Source organism: Mercenaria mercenaria, chromosome 10, assembly GCF_021730395.1.
Source record: "Mercenaria mercenaria strain notata chromosome 10, MADL_Memer_1, whole genome shotgun sequence".
Classification (NCBI taxonomy): Eukaryota; Metazoa; Mollusca; class Bivalvia; order Venerida; family Veneridae; genus Mercenaria; species Mercenaria mercenaria.
Genome location: NC_069370.1, coordinates 64,482,679 through 64,497,500, shown reverse-complemented (window position 1 = coordinate 64,497,500; position 14,822 = coordinate 64,482,679). Strand labels below are relative to the sequence as shown.

The following is a 14,822-nucleotide window of genomic DNA, read 5'->3' as shown; positions in this document are numbered from 1 at the left end:
CTGGATGTTGTTTGTAAACTTCTCTGGTGGTACTGTCGGCACTTTTTGCTCAAATGAGTTAACAAGAGCTATCAAATGAGTCAGAGCTCTCGACTATTAAGATGTTCGACAGTGAAAATGAAATCTTAGGAAACTATAGGTATCTCTGGAACATTAGACGACTCCAAATGTGGATGAATACAATGGACAAAAGCGAGAGTCTATGTTTAAAACAGTAAGTAATAAGCAATATAAAGCATGAACACTTTATATGTATAATTCTAAGCAAAAGGGGGCATAATTTATAGAATATTGGTGCAAGAGTTATGTTCCTAGTGTCATATAATGTGGAACAACTACTTCAAAGTTTGAATCAAATCCAATTAGTAATAATTAACATTGGTGAAAATGCATCAGAATTCACCCTAAATTCCAAATAAAAAGGGTATAACTCATGCAAAATTTGTTCCAGTTATACACCTTGTGTCATAAAATGTAGTTGATGATGTGGAACAACTGTTTCATGTTTGCATTATATCCATTTAGTAATGACTTAGAATGAGTGAAAGTGCTTCATAACTTCAACCTGTTACTCTAAGTAAAAGGGGGACAATTCATGAAAAAATAGCGCAAGAGTCATAGGCATTGTGTCAGTTGATGCGAGTTATCATGCTGAACAAATACTTTAAGTTTGAATCAAACTCATTTAGGATTATCCGAGATAATGTGAAAGTGCATCAAAGTAAAAATGGTGGGGGACAATTCACGAAATGTTGGTGTGAGAGTGACTGTCCTTGTGCCATATGATGTGTTTTTTTATTAGGAATAACAATTCTTAGTATGAAAGAAGTTACATAAAGAATCACAGAGATGAAGATAAAATGCAAGAAACTTTAACCAAATTGTGGATGTGTAGGACACCGACAACGAAATGAGTAAGGCAACTCTACATACTTCAATAGCAGAGCTAAAAACAAGAGAATAAATGGTTTAAGGTCATTTACTCGAGGACAGCTTGATCATATTTAATGAATATCCTGCTTAAAATGCTACACCAATGTATTTCTTTGATTTGACCATGTGACCTGTATTACCACCAAATGACCATGTATGAACTCACCTGCTTACATAAAGACAAACATTCAAGTTAATTTCATGAAGATGCTCTGACAACTGGAGCCCTAGGGCACACACAAGGTTGTTCTTTGATATGACCAGGTGATCTTTTTTTGACCAGCCATGAACCAAATCAAATCGGAAATAAATTTCATCCAATCACTGTGATGAAATTTCATTAAGTTCCCTTGTAAAATTCAGTCCCTATTGTATACAAAAGGGTTTTCTCTGCTTTGATATAATGACCTTGTTACCAATATTCGAACTTGACATAGATTATATCAAGGCAACTATTCTTACTAAATGTTATAAATATTCTGAGCAAAATGCAATCCCTATGGCATGCAAAAGGTTTTCTTTCATTTAATTGGGTGACCTTGTTTTGTATCCTACATAACTCCTACTTGAACTCGACACTGATTTCATTAAGACAAACATTATGATGAGATTTCATTAAGATTCAGTGAAATATGCAGTCCTACTTGCATAAACCATGTTTTTCTTTGATTTGACCTAGTTTTATGCCCCAGAGGAACCATTTTCATACCTGACCTAGATTTCATCAAGGCAGTCATTCAGACTAACTTTAATATACATTAATTGAAAAATACAGCCTCTCTTGAAAAAGCAAGGTAAATGTTGATAGACAGACAACAGAAAGACGCCAGACATTGAGCAGTCACAATTACTCAAATGAGCATTGCTCATATGAGTTAATAAGATCTCTGCCATTACTTTGATCAACCATATAAAGGCAGGCATCAGTTAGAGATATACATGTAGTTCAATTGTGATTATGTCATAAAACTTCAAACTGAATTGTTACATTATTTTAACTGAAATGTGGGTGAAAAATGAACATGTTAACATATTATTTCTCTCACCCTTTTCAGGATTTCCAAAGGTTATTGGCGTCATTGACGGTACACAAATTAAGATAAAGGGTCCAAAAGAAAATGAAACTGACTTTGTGAATCGCAAAGGTTATCATTCAATTAATGTACAGGTAGGTAGATAAACGGAGATACATGTCCAATGTACATTTGTAATATGTTTACATTTCTATAATTTCCTCTGATGAGACAATAATAAACCGCAACAAATATTTCTAAACATTAATTGAAATCATTTCTAATTTGTATAAAAGTTTGCCCCCATTAACCCTTTCTAACATTCTACATCCTTTCCCCATACCAGTTCTACAGTACAGACACACAATCTTCTTAACAACATGAGGCTGATGGAATGTTCTCTTGTTATTCTGTGAATGTCCAAACCATCATCTGTTCCATGTGACATTTATCAATTTCAGATGGTTTGTGATGCCAGATTCAGAATTACTAACGTGGTGGCAAAGTGGCCTGGGAGTGTTCACGACAGCCGTATTTTTAGGGAATCTGAACTGTGCAGGAAATTTGAGAATGGTAAGACAAAGATTTAAATGATTATTTATCTGAAATGAACTGTAAAAGATTGAAAAATATTGAACGTGCATGGTGCATTTACCAATGCCTAGTATAAACATATATGATATTTAACTTCCACTTTCCTCTATATTTTTTGCAATTGTAATATATTTTTAAAAAATTTATATCAAAGGGGAGATAAACGGGCTTCTGCTTGGCGACTCAGGGTATCCATGTCGATCATACCTGATGACGCCTTACCTAAACACACAAACAGCCGCTCAAGAGAGGTAAGTTGAGCATGTATATCATCTCATTCTATTTCGTTGATGTTTTAAAAAAAATAGTACAATTATTTTTTATTTCACAAAACATTTTAACTAATTTTATTTTGTGATCTGACTGTAAATTTCCACTGAACAAAACTGTAGGAAGAACAGTATATAAATCTTGATGCATTTATGATGTAGTACTTGTGTCAGCTGACCTGTTTTAGCTGATCAGATGTGAGAATAAATTAGTGGCAGTTTCAAACAAACACTTTTTGTATCCTGTGATTCCTACACCTGTCACTACTTCATTTTCAACACCACTAATGAACTTTACTGAAATAATTCATAATTTAATAATTCAATAATTGAGGTTATTTGAATATTATTGTGGAAAATGTTTGTTACAATTTCTGCATGTCTTTTTTCCAGATACAACATAGCATTAACGAAAACAAGAGTGCTTATTGAACAGACATTTGGTGTGTTGAAGAGAAGGTTCCCTTGCCTATCTACGGCTTGAGGACCGAAAACTACGAGTGCGCCTCAAGTAACAGTGGCTTGTGTTGTGTTACATAACTTTGGGATGGATAGAGGAGATATTTTAGAAAGAATGGTAGATGAGCCTTTTGAGCCACCAGAAGCTGAAGTAGACATAAACCAGGCTGGGGCCCGTTGTAGGGATGTATTTGCAGCAACACATTTGCTTAAGGTCTAAAAACTTATTTGCTTCCAGTAACATGCTAAAAAAAATAGGGTAGGTAGGTAGGAATTTGTTTTATTAAGGGAGACTTGTTGAAATTATTTTTGTGTCAAAAATGAATACAAATAAGGTTATGCCTTTTGAGCATAAGAAGTTGATTTTTTAACATCACTGACCATGTTTAAAGCATAACGGGCCAAAAGGTTTGGGTAGGTTGGGATACTGGAAACAAACATTTTTTTTATGCCTTATGACTAACACATCACTATCTATCAAATTTTATTTAATGTTAAGGTAATTATGCATGTTGTCTGTGCTGCAATTTTTAACAGTGGCATGCAGGTTTAGGTTTTCATGCTAGAAAGAATTTGACATTTATGTTGGTGTCCCTATGTACATGCCAAAACAAGGCCTTCAATTAATGATAGATGTCCAGTGTCCTTTTTTGAGTATATCTGATAAACTGCAGTATTGTTATTTAATACACATTTTAATTTAGATGCACCAACATTATTGAGTCTTTTAACCTGATTTGACAGAGAACAAGAGCACCGCCATGCAGGTGCTGACGCTCATCTGATTTTCTTGTATATTATAAAATAGAAATATTGTCCTACCCATGGTTTTCAAAGTCCAACATTGCAATGATGCCACTAAGTTTGATGAAAATCCTGAAGCAGTCTATGAAAATGAGTCATCCAAGGGTATTTCTATACTAAATTAGACTGCTCAATGAAACTGCCAAAGCATCAACATCATAATCATTTCTATAAAGGACATTAAAATAATAATGCTACAAGACATGGTTAGATGAACGCCCACCAAGCCATTCATGAAAAGTCATCATTTTAAATTACCAGTAATTTTTTTCTCTATCTGCCCATAAAATGATTAAGTCAAACCTTATTGACAGAGTACCTTGCTTTAAAGCTAAGTTCAAAGTTTGGTGTAATTCTGGCTAGTCAGATGAGATGTTATGTAAATTTTGAGCAACAGATGGCAGACTATTCACCTACACTGGTAGCACACTAGGAACCTTCAGTTCATGTGAGCTAAATGTGAAGACATTTCAACAAAAAGAATTAAGAAATAATACATCTTATTGAGTGATTTATCGCTGAATAAATCATTGTTTGGAGTTCAGATGCGAAGGAGTTATATCACGAGGGCGCAGCCCAAGTGATATAATAATACGCATCTGAACGACAAACAATGACTTTTTTCAAGAGCAAATGACTAAATGAGATATATTATTTCGATTCTAACACGTTACCAAGAATTTTAAAGTATATCCTTGACAACTTCATTAAATATTTGCACGTTTTCAATTGGTTTCTTTTCCAGCACTCCCCTATGACTTTTGACGCTATTACCGTATAATTTTTGATGTCAGAAAAATGAATTGTTGTGTACAATTCATGCTTTCAGCCTTCTTTGTTTAATAGGAAAATGAATCGGATCGTGTTAGAATTGCAGATAAAACACACCCTCTAAAGAAAAAATATAGAGATTCAAACCATTAATGTTCTTTAATGACCACATTGTATTTAATTTCATAACAGTAACAGTGTTATCAAAAAAAAGTTGAGTAAACATTTATAAACTTTGTAAAGTGTGGGAAACAGCTATAACCTCATAGTCTGGCAGTATGAACATGTAATACACATTAAATGAGTAACAGTTCGAACATGTAGTATACAGCAAATGTGGCTTGTTCTTCACAAATAAACATTATCACAGTTGGATGAATCACAATTTGACTAAATCACAAATATTTAAACAAGAGGGCTACGAAGGCCCTGTATCGCTCACCTGACCTATTGACCTAAAGATCAAGATTAACATTCTGACAAGCTTCATTAAGATATGGTCATAAATGTGGCCTCTACAGTGTTAACTAGATTTCCTTTGATTTGACCTGGTGACCTAGTTTTTAATCCTACTTGACCCATATTCAACTAGAGCTTAAGATCATCAAGATTACCATTCTGACCAAGTTTTCATGAAGATACAGTCATAAATGTGGCCTCTACCGTGTTTAAAAACCATTTCCTTTGATTTGACCTGGTGACCTAGTTTTTAACCCAAGATGACCTAATTTCAAAATTATCCAAGATTTTATTGAGGGTAACATTCTGACCAAGTTTCATTAAGATAAGGCCAAATTTTGACCTCTAGAATTTTTAACAAACTTTTTCTTTGATTTGACCTGGTGACCTAGTTTTTGACCCAGATAAGCCAATATCTAACTTTTCCAAGATTTTATTTAGGGTAACATTCTGACCAAGTTTCATTAAGATTAGGCCAAAATTGTGACCTCTACATTGTTAACAAGCTTTTCCTTTGATTTGATCTGGTGACCTAGTTTTTGACCCCAGATGACCCAATATTGAACTTGTCCAAGACTTTATTGACAGTAACATTCTGAACAAGTTTCATTAAGATTGGGCCAAAATTGTGACCTCTAGAGTGTTAACAGTCAAATTGTTGATGATGACGGACATAGGGTGATCACAAAAGCTCATCTTTGAGCACTTTGTGCTCATGTGAGCTAATAAAATACTGGACAAACAGTCAGAAATCATGTCTTAAGGTTGCATAAAAAGTAAACGTTGCCAAATGGTGCAACAAATTTAGAGAAATCATATTTTTACATGTTAATGTCATAAACTAATTTTACATGACATTTATTTTTTAAAAGATATTTGTCGGAAATTCTGTAAGTGAAACTTCCAATCGAGAAAGTAAAAAAAAGCTTTTTTACTTAATATATTAACAGCTATTAGATTATTTTGCAAAGTGCTTCCCATTTAAGTTGCAGAAGCACTATTTTTCTTAAGTTTCATGAAATGGTGTTAGTGAATAAGAAGTTATAATTGCAATAATTCATATAAAAGTCTTTGACAAAACATTTTAAACATTATTCTGATATTCTTTTCTGTGTTAAAACATTCTTACCTAGAATGATGTCATATTAACGTGTGTTGACTCAAAGTTTCTGTTGTTACCATGAAGGAATGCTTTTAAATTTTATCTATTGTTTTAGATTAATGCTTATTAAAATCAAAATGACTTATAGCAACACCATGTTTTAATACTACTTATTCAATTGAGCGGTGATACATCGTACAAATAATTTCACTTGGGGCTCTGCCCTTGGGAAGTTATTACACATGACATATAATCGCTATTGTACTTAGTGTTAAAACAATATTTTGCTATAATTATTTGTCGTAACTTTGGTTTTATAAATAAAAAAAATTATACTGTCTTAGTTTGTTAACTTATTGAATATGGCGAGATGTTTATATGTCTTAGTTGTCTGTTGGCTTTTATGTGACAATAAGGTTCTTTTTCCAATTATCAGTTTCTACTAACCAAACAACCGACAGATTTGTTAAAGATATAAACAGTAGTTTTTAGTAGACCAAATTACATACTATGCAGATTGAAATTTAAAAGAAATGAACTTTGTTACAAATACATACATGTAGTTAGGATAGAAGTAAAAATAGAAAATAAAATGCACAAATATATGATAGTTACTCTGTTTGTTATTGTTTTTAAATATATGAGTACACAATCTAATGGTATGAAGCACAATAGAAACTGAACCACCCTAAAAATTATAAAACAACAATAATACAACAATATGACAACGAATGCTGGAGCTAAACATAAAATATTTTTCTGAATAACGACTGCCAGAGTTCATCACAGCTTGACTATTCAACAACCTTGTCAATATGATAAAAATATCTATAATATAATATAAGAAGAGGGCCATGATGGTCATAGACTCTAGAGATCATCAAGACAAACATTCTGACAAAGTTTCATAAAGATGGGTCACAACTGTGGCCTCTAGAGTGATAACAAGCTTTTCCTTTGACTTGACTGGGTGACCTAGTTTTTGACCCCACATGACCTAGAGCTATCCTACTCGCTCAATCCAGAGGTCGTAATGACCATGACTTCTCATAAGACACCAGTAGTGGTTTTTTTAGGAATTGCACTCGAGAGTGGTTCCAATAAGCTTAAAGCTTTCACCACAATCAAGCTAAAATAAATTAAACTAGAAGGTGTTTTTTTTTCGTCTCCCCCTATGTATACCTTAAGCTCTGGCGGCCATTTTATGCAGCAAAGTGGGACGTGTCGGCAATATGCTCAACTAGGCTTGGTACTGATCACTCCTGTGAATTTTTGTCAAAATCCAGCCAGCAGTTTAAATGTGAAAGCCGTTTTTTTTGTTTTTAGCTCTGGTGGCCATTTTGTGCAGAAAAGCAGAACATGACGGAGATATGCACAACCAGGCATGGTAGTGATCATTCCTATGAAGTTTCGTCGAAATCTGGCCAGCAGTTTGACCTGTGAAAGCTGGACAAGCTTAATGCAAACAGACAGACAGATGGAAGGACAGACGGCAAAGGCAAAAAACAATTAGATTCTAACACTGGTTTTTGGTGCTAAAAGAATATTCAGATCTCAGATAAGTGTTTACAAAGTTAATTGGCAAGCCTCATAACTGCATAAACATTTACCCAAGAGCAGAATATTCCAATCTGCACATAAAACCAGTGAAAGAATCTTACATTATAATTCTGTACAGGCATATAAATTTCATTCTGTGTATTCATCCAGCTGCTTTAGAAAAATTCTTTTCTGAAGTAGAAACAATTCGTGTTCTTGAGCCTTTCTTTGTTCCAGAAGATCAATTTCTTTGCATATTCGTTTCTTCTCCAGTGCATATAAATCGTCTTCCTTATCATCTTGTTTTCTTTTTCCTGTTTTATTTTTTTTCGTATTACTAAAATATAGGAAATGTTTTCGTCCAGTTTCTGTAAACAAATAAAAATAGGTGTCAATTAAACAGCACCTTAATCTAAATCAAACAATGGCCATAACTTGGAAGTACTTAAGTTATACAATTTATTTGAAAAAATTTGGTAGAGAAACACTAGGAAAGGCAACAGTCCAAGTATCAAAAGCCTATGCCTTGATTGCCTTCCAGTTCAGGCAAGATAAAACAAAACCGGAACTAAACATTGTTATTTGTTTTTGAAACGTCATGAATCTTTCCTGTTACGGACGTTGATTTCCCACGCTTTGTTTAAATACGCTGCTATAAGAAATAGTTCTAAAAGAAAGCCGTTGACTGATTTTATTTTTATTATTATATTTTGATATCGGTATGCAAGAAAAGATTCTATCACTGGTTATAGGTGCAGATGGGATATCCGGTCTCGGGTATAATGTTTAGGCGGTAACTCGGTTGGAACCTCGTTAACGCCTAAACAGTTACCACGAGGCGGAATATTCCCATCTGCACCTATTAACAGTGAAAGAATCTTATATTCCTGCAAGTTTAGTGTAATTCTGGCAGTGGTTTTATGGAGATTTTTTTTTTATAAAATGTTAACGGACAAACAAACAACGACGAACGGCGGACACTGAGCAGTCACAAAAGATCACCATAAGCTTTGGCTCAGGTGAGCTCAAAATTGGACCACATTGTGTTTTGGTTGCATGTTACAATACTTCCTTTCAATGAGCTCTATCATTGTATAGTTAGAACTTGGTATCTTCAATAATTTTTTCAGTTATCCTCCGGACAAAGTGCAACTGACAGACAAACAGAGAATGTTGCAACTAAATACTTCCTGCCATTTTGTAGCATAAAAATTGCCAAAATTTACATTAATTAATTAAGACCTGTCTGTTGACAGACACTCAACTATTTAACCCTTAGCCTGCTGCAGGCGAATTTAACAGCCTTTGCAAACAGCTTGGAACCAGATCAGACGCCGATTAAATCGGCGTCTGATCAGGTTCCAAGCTGTTTGCTACTCTGACAATATTTCTTCCATTTTTGGAGCAAATTGAATGAACTTACAATTTTAGCAGACGACATTTCCAGCAGACGACAATTTATCTAGCATGCTAAAGGTTAAATAATTGATTGAAGTATAGGGTAAAGAGACGTGTTTCTCAAAAATCGGGTATCTTCAGCAATATCACCTTAAAAATATTGGTTTTGGAAGAAACATGGCAGCTGAAACCTTTGACTCCTAAGTGTGACCTTGATGCCAGCCATCCAAAACAGGTGCTCTGCACGTCGTCTTGATGTGGTGAAAATTTGTGCCCAGTTTGTTCGAAATCCTTCAAGGGGTTCAAGAGTTACATAGCGGTCACGAAATTGCTAACGGACTGATGGACGGACACCGGGGGTATAACATAATATGTCCCTTTGGGCTGAAAAAACATGGACTTGTACAAATTTTTTTTATCAATATCCAAGTCCAAAAGGGGCTATAATTCAGCCAAAATAGTTGACAGAGTTATGAACTCTTGCTTAAAAGTGGACATGGTGATGGTACACAAGTCTTGAAAATTTCAAAGCTTTATATCAAAAGACATTGTCAAAATGCGGACTTGCACGAAAAACTTAACCAAGGTGGGATGCCGTCGCCGTGGTGAGTAAGATAGCTCTACTTATTCTTCGAATAGGAGAGTTGAAAATGAGTTAATCTGTTACCATTACCATTCTCTGAGGTTTCTGTACAAGCATCACCTGTGCAATCAATGATGGGTGCTGTCACCGCAGTAGTGTTATTACTGAAACAAGCAAATTTAATGAATTGGTATCCCCGCCGAATTGGTTTATGTTGAGGAATGGCAAAGTATTATCTCCAGCAAAAAGTTAATGATGTTACAATCACTTCATATGTTGACAATAGATGTTCATGGAAAATGATGAAAGAAGTTGAATGAAATTCTGTCAATTGGTTTGTTTGTTATATGTACAAATATGTGGACTTTTTAACAATTAAACGGAAATAACTATGAAGTTACAAAAGAGATCCTGACGAAATTAAGTGTGCACTACCATATAATGGTGATATAAATTCAATACAAGTTTCATAGTTCTAGGTCAAATATGTCACAATTTAGGAAGCAGAAATAGACATATTCATAGTACCTAATATAGTTAATACTAGAAACTTCTAAGTAAAACTCTGGTGTTACTTAAGCAATCTGATTGAAACTTGACAGGCCATTTTTTCCCATAATGGTGTACCTGTTTATGAAGTTTTATCTTAATATTCCAAAACACTTCCTAGATATGGCTCCGGACTGACTGAAAGACCATGCCATTATGAAAAGAAGTAAATATCTTTAAACTATACTAGCACAATTATACCAGTTAGTTTTATAACTAAAAACATTTATCAGACTTTCTATCCAACCTAATTCCAACGTCTTCTAGACGTCTAAGTCTGACGTCTATTAGACGTCGTGGATATGACGTTAGTTAGACATTGGATTCAGGTCGCCGACGTCGCGACCAAAATCCAACGTCTAACCAATGTCGGTACGACGTCAGGTGTTTACTGGGGTGTACCGCCATTTGAATACATCTGCAGATGTCTCTAAATTGCTTTATGTACTTTTAGCATGTGTAAATGTTCTGCTCAACCTGGGGTTAGAGGGCGTGGACGGTAGCATGCATTTCCACTACCGTCCATGAACAGGCTCAATCAAACCGAGCCTGCAACATTTTCGTTTTTGTAGTGTTGAGCAACCTGTGAATTTAAGTTTCCACTTTTCTATTTTGATGTTGTTTGACATTTGGATTACTAGGAATCGTGTTGGATGACTTGCATTCAATGTTGCCCAAGTTAAAATCACCACCAATCAATACGATTGATTTAGAATTTGGGTTTATTCTACAAAGAGTATTTATACGAAATAAGGAGCAGCTCTATTTAGTAGTGTTCAGCCTAAAATAGAACAGCTGGATTTAGTTGTGTTCAGCCTGCATCGGAGCCACGGGATCTCAAATCGATCGTGATTGGATAAAAAATGTTGATCTATCCAATCAAAAAGTATTTTATTTCACTGTTTTCATCACGATCAACAACATGGCGGACAGCTGACTTTTTTCTTGGTAAAAATGAAGTACTAGAACTAGGTATTAAAAACAAGTTAATGCATTGTTCATGATTGACACTGTCAGACAGCTGAGAACATATTTTATATGAACAAACCAACATATGTAGTTACTCTTATTAAGTAAAATGGACACGCAGCTTGCAAACAAAGTAAGTCGATCAGGAAGATAATTTTTTTTCTTCTCCAGTGCATCACGATTTTTTTTCATTTTTAGGGGAAGTGGGTCGGGGGGGGGGGGGGGAATACGACGTAAAACTCAGACATGATTTTTTTCCGCTTTTAAGCGGAAATTTGCTTCTCACTCCCTCAAAAACTTCTACGAAATGGACTTGTATGTTTTTAATTGTTTCTTTAATTGCAATGATATTGGTAATTTCTTAAATACATGTTAAACATGAGAAATAAACCTTTATGTTGATTATTTTTTATTTACGCAATTTGTATCAATGCTATATTTTATATGTAAAATTTTGTTTTAATTTCAATCAGCCCGGAACGCCATATTATCGGCGCACTTGTTCTAAACCAACCATAAGTTTTCATTCGTCATTAATCTGTCAAATCTACAAGTTACTACACATGTAACAACTTTTGAGACATGTTTTACAGCCAAATAATAACAAATTTACAAAGTAGGTCAAACAAAACAAACCAGTAACTCATCCGGGTGACTCAGACTTCATTCAAGGGAAAGCACTCTTATTATCGGCGCAATGAAAGTATGGGCCAGTATATCAGTCAAAAATGCGAAAATTTTTACTTACCTATAAAAATGACCTGCCGCAAATACAATGCTCCAAATGTCCAAATACGCAAGAAAAAGTAAGTGTATTGAAATTGTCTATTCCAGTAAAATGTCTGCAAGTGTGCCACATCTTAAAAACTGTCACATAAAAGTTATAGTTTTCTAGTTAAAGTCTAATAAAACAGTCTATAATTAAAACAGTTCCTAACTATCAAACAACTCTTATGAACGGTAACGAAGAACGAAAACATTAGGTGTTGGTTTTAGCATAGTTACTGGCAGTGTGGACACAGGAATTCACTGTGACGCCTAACCACACTTACGCCTGAGCAAAATGTAAGATGTGTCCAATGGCCACAGCTGTCGCACTGGGCCCACTTAACAATCACTAGACCAACACATTGCTTTAATGCTGGTGGTGACAATTTGTGGCAAACACAGCAGTTTGATGATTCATCTTCTGACATGGAATCGCTTTCAGAGCTGTCAATATAGTATGCTGAAGGACCTGGCTGTGGACTATTAGAAACCACACTGGGTTTAGTAGTAGATTTCTTGCCAATTGATTTACTGGTTTTAATTGGAGTATTCTTTGAAACCACAGGTTTAGTAACAGGTTTTTTGCGGTCACACATTAAACCGGAATCCACCTAAAAACCGGAATACACCGGAATACACTTTCCATAACCGGAATACACCTGTATTTTTTAAGTTAAAGGTATTTTTGAAGGGTTTTTGATATAATTCAATCATATATATCATAAATAATTAACATACGAAAGGAGAATAAAATACGTTTACGCAAAATGATTTTGTACGAGAATGAAGTTCGGCGACCGCGCGGAAAATTTCCATAACCGAAATACACCAGTATTTTATTAATAAATGGTATTTTTGTAGGGTTTCTTGCAGAAATCATTCGTGTATAATATAAATAATAAGTTTACAAAAGAAAAATAGGAAAATAAAATACTTTAACGCAAAACGATTTTATACGAGATTTGGATTTGGCGAGCGCACGGGAAGTTTCCATAACATAAATACACTCGTCCTTTTTTAAAAAATAAATAGTATTCTCTTAAATAATCACTTTTTATCATTTTTTGTCAGTTGTAGAACCATGTTCAATCAGATTAAATAGGAATGAATATTTGAGAGAAGTTTATTAAAAGTTAATTCTGTATACCAGATTATAACTTTATGATATTACGGAAATGTTTTACGCTTACGTCGCTATGACTAGATACCGCATTGTTGATTATTAAAATTTATTTAATTGTTTCTTCAAATAATAAGAAAACAATTTAAGACAAAAAATATCAATATTTGATTTTTAATGAATCATAAACAAAATACGGGTCCCGACATAAACCGCGCGGATCGGAAAGGGCTTAACATGATCGGAAAGGGCCTGTCACATGTTTATTATTGAAACTTATTTAATTGTTTCTTCATATTTCATTTAACAAATAAAAAAGAAAATAAACTATGAATGATAAAATAGTAATTTTTGATTTTTAAATGAATTACAGACAAAATACGAGTGGCATAAACCGCGCTGATCGGAAAGGACATATTAATGTTTTAATATTTTATTTTTAACATGATCGGAAAGGGCATGTCACATGTTTATAATTGAAAATTATTTAATTATTTCTTCATATTTCGCATTTCGTTTAACAAATAAAAAAGAAAATTAATTAAGAAAAAATATCGATATTCAATTTTTAAATGAATTATACACAAAACACATGTCAGTGCATAAACCGCGCTGACCGGAAAGAACCGGCCGTATGTTTATTAATGGAACTAATTGAATTATTTCTTCATGTTTAATTTGATAATTTAAGAAGAAAATAAACTACAAAAAAATCAGTTTTCAAAAGAATTCTATTATGTTTAATATATAAATATAAAAACGTTTACTGCGCTTATTTCCAAAGCACAATTAAGATCCTTTGAATATATGCAGCGTAACAAACACGTGCCTCTGATTAGTCCTGATAAGAGTTTGATTGGATTATCACACCTATCGATTATATCATTTAATCAGTATATTTGTAAGCACACATATGCGACATGTGACAAATATTGTCTGACAGGGTAAGTGCAGTTAAATATGATAAGCTTTTGTTTAATTTCATACTTGTCGTTATAATTGCAAACTGAAAAATTGAAGAAAAACAGGTACATTCAGTATAATTTTTTATTTTTCATGTACTTTAACGTATCAATACTAATTCAATGTTTTGCTAAAACAGCGATGTATTGTAGATTTAAAACATTTTCATTCCTCCTTCCTTCTCTCCAGGATGCACTAAGTCTCGATCATAATGTCTCGGATATCGTAGTCGTTTTCCTGTATCAACATAGTCTTCCTTTAAATACTTTTTCAGTGTTTCATTTACAGAATTCCTTATTTTGTTAAAATCAGTTTTATTAATTCCAGTCCACTCCGGAAATTTAGGAAAAGTGTTTTTACGTCGTAACTTCACCAAAATTCAGAAATTACATCGTGAAAAACGTCAACAAACTTATTATTTGGATTGACTGGAATTTACCCGGGAATCGTAAAGATACAAAACATCATGCCGGTAATTTTCCATTCGACGAGCACGTGCGACCTATCGTAATATCTAATTTACATCGCT

The 14,822-nt window shown here is 33.9% G+C and overlaps 1 protein-coding gene and 1 pseudogene across 2 annotated transcripts in view; both read left to right on the top strand.

Annotated features, from left to right (window-relative positions):
* Nucleotides 1-3,488, top strand: part of LOC128546439 (putative nuclease HARBI1) — a 6,740-nt pseudogene extending 3,252 nt beyond the window's left edge.
* A 7,845-nt stretch (nucleotides 3,489-11,333) lies between these two features.
* Nucleotides 11,334-14,822, top strand: part of LOC123561394 (zinc finger protein 37-like) — a 36,431-nt gene continuing 32,942 nt past the window's right edge. Inside the window, exon 1 of one of the 2 annotated variants that reach the window (XM_045353741.2) lies at nucleotides 11,334-11,445. The gene's annotated coding sequence lies outside the window, so the exon portion shown is untranslated. Of the gene's footprint in view, nucleotides 11,576-14,822 lie in introns of both variants that reach the window. The other variant, XM_045353740.2, reaches the window with a different exon arrangement.